The sequence below is a fragment of the Anguilla anguilla genome, chromosome 2 (genome assembly GCF_013347855.1).
Source record: "Anguilla anguilla isolate fAngAng1 chromosome 2, fAngAng1.pri, whole genome shotgun sequence".
In the NCBI taxonomy this organism is placed as follows: domain Eukaryota; kingdom Metazoa; phylum Chordata; class Actinopteri; order Anguilliformes; family Anguillidae; genus Anguilla; species Anguilla anguilla.
The window spans coordinates 49,348,117-49,357,240 of record NC_049202.1 but is presented as its reverse complement, the minus strand read 5'-3'; the positions used below and the strand labels follow the sequence as shown (position 1 = coordinate 49,357,240).

The window sequence follows — 9,124 nt, the reverse complement described above, 5'->3', positions numbered from 1 at the left end:
GAGTAGTAAAAACTACCTGGAAGAAAATAAATAAACAAGGAATTGGAAAATAAATCCTCTGAATAAATGCATATTTAAAATTCTAAACTGCAATCTTTGTAAACAGTGGCACTGTTATTATTGTCAGAATGGCCATTCAAAAAATGAAAAAGCCTCAGAAACAAGCAATAAATAAATAAATACAAATACTTCAAGGAAGACTGTTTCCATTTTTTACTTAATTACCTTGAAGTATAATAACATTGGGACTCCTAGCATGTATTAAATCTTAGAGACAGACAGCATATCAGCAGCTTAGGTAGGCATCAGCATGACTTTCTCTGTAATTAAGTTACTGTCATGTAGTGTGTGGGGATTCTAATGATGGATAGGGCTGCTGTAGTCTTTAAGTGAGTCCCTGTCCCTCCCCACGCAAGGTGATGGAAAAAGCAGAAGGGCGCATACTCTTAAGGATGCTTCTAAATCCTTTCCTTGAAGAAATTTATACTTGCTTTCACATCCTATCGACACTATGATTTAATCTGAATTTTAAAAACGCATGCTGGCAAAGATGATGTTTTTGGATTATGATTTTATGAATTTTAAAGGTAATGCATGTAGACAGCCTGCTGCATTTCTTTTAGGTTTTTAAAGTATTTTTGTGCATAAATGAATTCCAAGATTATTACACAAAGGTGGATTTACATATCTTAAGAGGATTTTGTGGAGATGCAAAGATGTCGCCAAGCTGTTTTTTTTTTCATCCTCTAAGTCTGACGATTAAAAGGATGAGAAGAAATGATGATGCATGGTACAGGTTTGTCACAAGTAAGATATATCACAACAGATAGTATACAGCATGGCTGCAATCCATCACTTAGCTGATTTTCTCAAGAAATATTTCAGCTTTTTAATATCTTGGAATAGATGCAGCTTTGTCAACTCCCATGTAAACACATCATATGATAAAAAGTGCAATACATGTAGATAAGGGGTACTTAAATGCATAAGCATTTGTTATTTCAGGTTACCTGGTAGTCAAAGGGTTCATTTTAAAGGTTTTTTTTTTAACCTTTCCTTATAAAGGCTCCCTGGTTAAATGCATAATAAATAAATAAATAAAAATAAACTCTGACACTCAGTCAAAAATGGTTGGTAATCATGAATTTTGAAATGCTGAAAAAACTTTACTCTGACTTGGCCCACATGATGCATACATTGTTTTGTAAAGTTGGATTTATGCTGTCAACATAAAAAAAAACAGGGTGCAAATATATGATTAGGGAAGCTTTTTTATTACAATTAAATTTATGTTTCACTGACACTGTGAGTCATGAAATACAATTAATGTAAAATTATGATAATATTATCTGGTAATAACATCTGGTTTTATTGTAACTAAGATTGAGTGTTTGTCACAGAAGTAATAGGTGTCACAGATTCAATGACTTTTGCCATTTTTTGGAATTTCCGTAAGTTTTTACTGTGTTCTGTGATTTTTTTTGTCAGTGTTGGTAACTGTCATCTGGATGGTAACTGTCAACCTTAAAGTAGCCTACAGTGTTATTTGCATAGGTCCACACATTTTAACAATAGTTCCAAATTCTGGGAGAAATAAAGTGCTACAGTGTATACAGATTCTGGAATGTCCTTGTCAGTTGTTAGAATCAGAAGATTTATGGCCCAAGTCAACAGTGTTGATGCCCAGCACTCGTTCAACATTAAGTGACAAGAGGCGCTCCATTAAAAACCTAACCTAGCAGTGTACAACATGATGTACCAGCAAAAAAAAAAAAACTTTAAAGAGATAAAAACAGATTGTAACTAAATAAATACACAATCATGGCAAATCAGTATCGATCAATGATCCTGCTTGCACTACCTCTATACCATCAGTTTTCCAAAAGTACAAAACATGATTGTTATATTATGAAGAACCTAAAGTTCACATAATGCTGATCCAATCAGATGTTTTGCAACTGTGCACTGTCTCTTCATCACAATTGCTGACTACCTGTCAGCACAGTAAACAGGCTGTTTTACTTTGAGGGTCTGATAAGATGAGGAAGACTTCTGTGAACCCCCCTACATGCCTTTAGGCCATAATTGAAGCTCATATTGTTTGTGACAAGTTACTTCTTGTGAATTCTATCCGTGACCAGTAAAAACTGTTTTGCAGAGAAAACAATACCTGCCTAATGAAAACCTCATACAGGTGCAATACATAGGATTTCCATTCTTCTTAGCCAGCCCGTGGTCTACAACATATAGCAATGCATTACTCTGTAATTATCTGTGTGCTTTTCATTATATTTTTTAGTTTATTTATCTTTATACCTATGGTATATCTCAAAGAAAACCACATACTTGATCACCCCTGTCCAAACAATCTTGGATCCAAATAGAAAACTACAGGCACTATATTATTAGTAAGCAGGATAAGATCACATTACAATATTAAATACCATTATGCAAGGCAACTAAAGGTACCCACAGGTTGCCTTTCATCAATCCAGGACAGCAAGATTTTGTGGTTTTTGACAATGAGAAAAGTGAACACTTCAGACAGATAGGATCTGTATTAATCTGTAACCCCTTGAAGAAGGTCCAAAAAGGATAAATAATCAGTAGCTTAACTTTGAAATCATCAGGCACAGTTAAAAGAAAGCTTTGACTATGGAAGAAATGGTACTGTTTGGAGTACACTTTGTTGTAATAAGAATGATCTGCTTTTTATATGGGCCATCATACTGTAGATACACTCATTACAGTAACACAGGCCCAGCAGGGGGGTTTGCTAAGGACTGTGAGACTGGCTCCTTAAAAAAACACTAAAACACTACAAATGAAAATATCATGAAAAGCCTTTTCCTCAGGCCCATCACCCCTTAAGGAGTACATGGCTTCAATGATGCCTTTTCATGCAGCACAACATCGAATGTCTTTTCTATGACATTCCAGGAGTATTCACTTTCTCCATGTTCATCTTCAGTGTCCCGTCTCCAGGTGTTCTTTGAGACATTATGCTTTTACCCTGTGGGTTTCATGTCAGAGACTGTCTTGTGATGTTTGATGTGTGCTTCCTTTTGTTCTTGTTTGTACAACTTAGTTCAATGCTGAATAGAGTAGCTGACAAGTTGTCTGCACATCTTGCACTTGGGACTACATTTTCTCCCCTTTAGGGAATTACTGCACTTTGATCCCTGACCGTTGCACTTGGGTAAGCATTGCAAGTCGCTCTGGATAAGAAGGTCTGCTAAATGCCAGTAAAGGGTGTGGTCAGTCCGTCCCCACATCCTATTCATGATCTGGTTGGTTGCCTTGGCCATGTTCTGTCCATTTCACATTGCTTCAAATTTGTAAATGTACATGCTATCTGACGTGTAATATCCTTCTTAGGCAGGTGTTGATAACAGTGGATTTTCCTGTTTGTTTGTAATCCTTACTCTCAACACCATATAGCAGTAAGGCCTTGACAATGAAGATGAAAATCTTTGGAATTTAGTACTTGCTTTAGATGTTTACATTGTTCTAGCTTTTCTTCAGTGTGATGGAAACATTTGTATATGAGCTCCCTGTTTTTTTATGATGCTTCTTAAATAGGTCGACCTCTTCTATGGCCCTCCTCTTATTGTTTTTGGGTTGGTATTGGCTTTGTTTAGTTTCATTTGTTTTTCTCATATTTAATCTCAGTCCCACTTTGGTTGAGGTTGCTTCAAAGATGTTGGTTTCCTCCTGCATCTATGCAAAGTTGTGGGGCAAGAATGGCAAGTCATTAATGAATTCAAGGTCTTCCAACATCTGTCCACAATGTCCACTGTAGTCCATTCTTCCATCCATTGTGGTCTTCATGATTCTGGCAACTACAGAGAAACATGAGTGTGTATTCAATCCTGAAACCATCTGATTGCTGGTCTCTGATCTGATTACTACCCTGCAGGACATGACTTGGTAGGTGTTTCTTAGGCATAGAAAGGCATATGAACATGTTCATTTTGAATGAGCTACCTACAGTTAGTATTCTGTGAGTGTATTTGATGTGCTGCGAATACATAATGCTCTAGAATACTTTAAAATTACAGGTTTTGGCTTGGCAGACATAGAAATGTGCATTACTGGGAGCAGAATATATCCTTTTTATGTAAATGGGTGGCTTAATCTATATGACATTAATGAAGACATGGTGACAGAAGACTTTACAAATTATCTTTTAACAATGCAAACATAAGGCAACGATAGAGAATTGTTGCCTTTTCGGGTGAATAATGTTGTTAAAGTACACAAATACGTAACTGGCTTGTGCGATGTTCTTCAAAATTATTTTCAGCAGTGTTATCAGCCCAGCCTAAAGTTTCTGGCCATCCCTACCCCTCCCCCACTCGCAAATAATAACATTTAAAGAAAACCATTATCATAGACAGCATTCTGCAAAATTAAAACCATGTATTAACCATCAATATTCTATCTGTCACAGAAAAGCACCACAACAAGAAAAGGGAGCTACTGGTAAATGGTAAAGCTCATATCAGATCACACAAAAATACTTTCCTGAATAAATTAGTCAACCAATGAATATTAGAAAATAATATAATATATTATTGCTATATTATTACTGGTAAAGAAATCAAGGCCGTGGGTTAGCTGCTGTTGTAGATATTCAGCCATAAGGCATTTTTCTGCCTTCTGTGTGATTGGGCATCACCTGCTTAAACTTATCATTTGAATGTTATATCTAGTTTTTTGACCATGCAAAAAATGCAAAATAATTAGAATAATTTGATTAGAAAATTATTTTAATACATTTATGGAATATAATTAAATCAAACCTGTATACAAATAAATTCATAGTGTAGCAGAAAAAGGTAATGTATAATATGACAATATGACAATTGACTTAGGCTAACTATTAAGAGCAAGCCATGTGTTGACTTGGAATAAGACGTCTGCCCATTCCTCTGAGAACTAGAGGATTTAATTCAGATTCGGAATCAGCTCAATATATCTTTTGAAACGCTGCCTGACCTTTTAACTAATGAAACATGCAGAACCTTTAAGATACTCACTGGTGCCGCCAACCACAGTGTGAATCTCATCCAGCCTTTTGTTCAGCTTCAGATACTTCTAATTTAAAGGGCAGGGTGACATATTTAAAGCCTGAAGGCAAGTCTTTTTTCCCCAGAAGAAGGGATTTTATGCATAATGCCACAAGAGAGACTGGATGAGCAGTCCACATTGCGTAAAACATATAGTTATGACAAATAAACATGGTTTCATTCTTTTGTTCTTCCATACACAAGTGTCACACATAGTAATGAATATGAAAGCTTTCTTTTTCACTAAGGGTGGTCCATAATCAATTAAATTTAACTTGACCTGTACACCAGATTTCATCAGGACTATGCAATACAAATAAATATGGCAAGCTTAAATGCATGATCCAAGGGCATCACTCAATAAACATTTGATGTTGATATTTTTCTCCCTTTCCAATTTTCATAAATAAACACAGGCGATATATTCGCTATATGGAGATTTAAATTATGCATTGGTACATAGCATGAGCACTTTTGTGAGTGTCCTGAGGCAAAATAAATTACGCAAACTTAACCAAGCAAACATGGATGGGCCCTATAGGAGTTTTATGCCACTAAACATATGGTCCATTGATAAATTGGAGGAGCACACTGGAACATTACATCTGTTTTATATAAAGCTAGAGGATATGGTCATGGCAAAAGCTGTTCCATTTCTAGCAATCATATGTAAGCCTCCATTTTTATGGAGTGAACAGTTTTAATGTTGAAATGTTAAACTGATTTAATTTTAAACAAAACTATATATTTGATTTTATAAATAATGAATAACAAAAAATAAACAATGACTAAAATTAAAACACTGCCAGTATATGAGGCTATATTAAATATTTTGAAGCACTTCAATTAAAAAATCATCAAAAACATTACCTCAGAATATAAAGATTCTAGGATTTCATTATGACCGAATACTTGCGTTAAGTATGAATTGTTTATCATAAAAGAGAGATATGCTGTATTGTTTGCAATGTCGAATGTTTATTTTGCAAGCTTCCATGAATAATCGAGCACACCATATGTTGTAGTGGTCTTCACAGGTACAAACCAAATGCCCACACATGACAGAAAGTACATCAAAATATGGAGCAATTAAGATTTAAAGAACCAGAATAAGAATAAATATGCCTTGCAAAAACTATTTTCTTAACTATTTTTATCTTCACCTCAGTCTTGCATGTATTATTATTTGTTCTATTCATTTAAGAAAATTACAGTTTTCTAAGATTCATAATAAGTTGTTATTTCATAAATTGATAAGTACACAAATATAATTTGGTGTAACCATATCCATGTTCTAAGTATTACCCATAAGCATCAATATTTAGACTGGCTGAAGTGTATACCAATTTTTAGAAATTTGAAATAATAGTGACATGAATAATAGAAATCTGTGAATTGCATAAATTTCTTAATTTTTGATGCTACTTCCTGTAGATAAATGTAAACTTCACATTTTGAAAAAAATTCTTAAGATACTTTTTGTATGTTTTAGGCAACAGACAGCACACCTACAACCACTGCTTTTGATATGGCTTAAATCATTGTTTAGCAGATTCCTATTCTGTATTTAGCAAGCATAAAATATTTTCTAATCCACTCGGTATCTATGGAAAGCTATCTCTGTCCTAAATTTGTAAATATTTTTTAATGATAACAATACAAAGTCAATGTGTAGGTGAAGGCAGCAGTAGATGGAAATTGGCAGCCCATTTTCAGCCTGGACCATGCACTTTGAGGTGTGCTACTCACCTCTAGTCACAAAAATACCAACATTCAGTCTACGCCCAGTTTGCCCATACATGGCACCTTTGACTGCATCCATGTGCCCTGCGACATTGATTCCAGAAAATAGAGCCCTTTGCCTTTGCCTACAGCCCAAATTCTATTTCCATTCCATTGGGGTATTTATGCAACATGGACCATTTTTATTATATTGACCCAAATTTAGGCTAGCCATATTTGTTATTGCTTTTTGAAGAATTTTTTTTTTTTTTTTTTGCCTTGTATGCTACAATGGATTTGTCTTTGGTTTGCAATACAAATAGATAAATGCATGAAGAATGTGAAGACTCTTGAGAGGGGGTAGGGGAAGCTCATTGCTGATAATGGGCGATATCCAATGGGATTTCCATTAGGTTTCTGTCATGCCCACTGACTTGGTGAAGGGATGGTTCTCCCCCCATGCAACAGCAGGCATTTGGGGGAGGGGAGTCGAGATGTGTGTAGCTTTCCCAAAAGACCCTTGCCCAGTGGATTCCAGGCTGTTAGGTTGTTCAAATATATAACTGCAAGAGACAATATCATTCGGTTTCTGTCAAAATTGAATTTGACTTGATTATTAAGTTCAACAAAGGGTCAATTAAAATCCATCCGGCTTATAAAACCCTTCCCTTCCCTCATACTCTTTGAGGTGTCCAATTTTTTAATATACATAGATTGTTCATTTTTGGTGAATGTTTTGCATAGCATGCGTTGACGTAGGATGTATTTTATTCATGGAAGTCGTAATTTTAAAAAATGTGAAATGAAAGGGTCTGTGAGTAAAAGTGTAATTGTCGTGTAAAAGCAATAAAGCAACTTAATTTATTATACGCAACATTGGACTGCATAACTGAACACAGCTTGCATATCCATCCATCCATCTATTATCTATACCCGCTTATCCTGAGCAGGGTCATGGGGGATGCTGGAGCCTATCCCAGCGGGCATTGGGCGAGAGGCAGGAATACACCCAGGCCGCCAATCTTTCGCAGAGCACACACACCATTCACTCACACACTCATACCTATGGGCAATTTAGTGTCTCCAATCAGCCTACCTGCATGTCTTTGGACTGTGGGAGGAAACCGGAGTACCCGGAGAAAACCCACGCGGACATGGGGAGAACATGCAAACTCCAGGCTCTCGCCTGGCGGAGATAATAAATATCGTTAATAATGCAGAAATCAAATATCTTTAGCTAGGTCAGCTTGTATGGGGATGGAACGATATGAAAACAATTTAACTGTCCATCACGTTTTGGCAATGTTCCAACACTCTTGTCATCACTGTTGCATGCATCCCAAAAACGATTACACTACTAATGCTTACATTACAGTGTGAAATATCCACATTATATAATACCACTAACCTATTTAAAGACACTCAACTTAAAAAACAACGTATATAACCGAAATATTTTGAGCAGTAATACTTACATAGCAATGATGAAATTTTATTTGTGTTCAGTAAATAGAGACAGAGACAGTAAATCAATGATATATTTCTATCCGCTTCTGTCTTACACCAGAAAACGATGTCAGCTAGATCTATCAGCAAACAACAGTCCTCAATAATAATAGTATTTCCCAAGAAATTATGAAAAAGCGTTGACAATGTACGTCCTTGACTGTAACCACAGAGTGAATGCGTAAGTGAATGCGATGATAAGACTATTTTCGGTTACACTTACCCATAATCACTTGCAGCCCCTACCGGCATTAGCCGTCAATGTATTTCAATGGACAATGATGGAAATTAATTCAAATAAAATACTCGTTGTTGACCGATTTGCAGCATATTCGAGAATTCAGGTCATTGACCTGCTGTCATCATGCACAACAAGTATTAGGCTGATCGGCCCAGTAGTATGCGAGATTAGCTGCGGAGAGATACACACACACACACACACACACACGACCAAACGTATAATCCCCTCCAGGCTCTCGCCTGGTGGAGATAAAAACGGCACCAAGTACCACAAAGTATACCGCAATGTGCTACAAAGTACCACAAAGGGCACAACATATCATGCCATTATTAAAACTGGAAAAAGGTGTACCACAGAATCACAAAAGGATGTACCACAGAATCACAAAATGTAACTAAAATACCACAACACCTCATTATTATTGTTATTGTTAAATCTTATTACATTATCTTGCCAAATAACAGTCACCAGGCCTGTAATGTTATAAATGGTCAATAAAGTTATGTTATTACATTATGGGCATATGCTATTGCATTACAGGTTCACAATTGAATTGCATTACAGGACTTTTATTACAGGATTT

At 35.9% G+C, this 9,124-nt stretch overlaps 1 long non-coding RNA gene across 2 annotated transcripts in view; it reads right to left on the bottom strand.

The window, feature by feature from the left end:
* The window catches only part of LOC118220079, a 173,387-nt gene that overhangs the window by 77,311 nt on the left and 86,952 nt on the right, over positions 1 to 9,124 (bottom strand). Inside the window, exon 3 of one of the 2 annotated variants that reach the window (XR_004763907.1) lies at positions 3,721 to 3,842. The exons of the other annotated variant lie outside the window; for it this stretch is intronic. This is a non-coding gene — a long non-coding RNA (uncharacterized LOC118220079). Of the gene's footprint in view, positions 1 to 3,720; positions 3,843 to 9,124 lie in introns of those variants that run through there. 2 annotated transcript variants of the gene reach the window in all.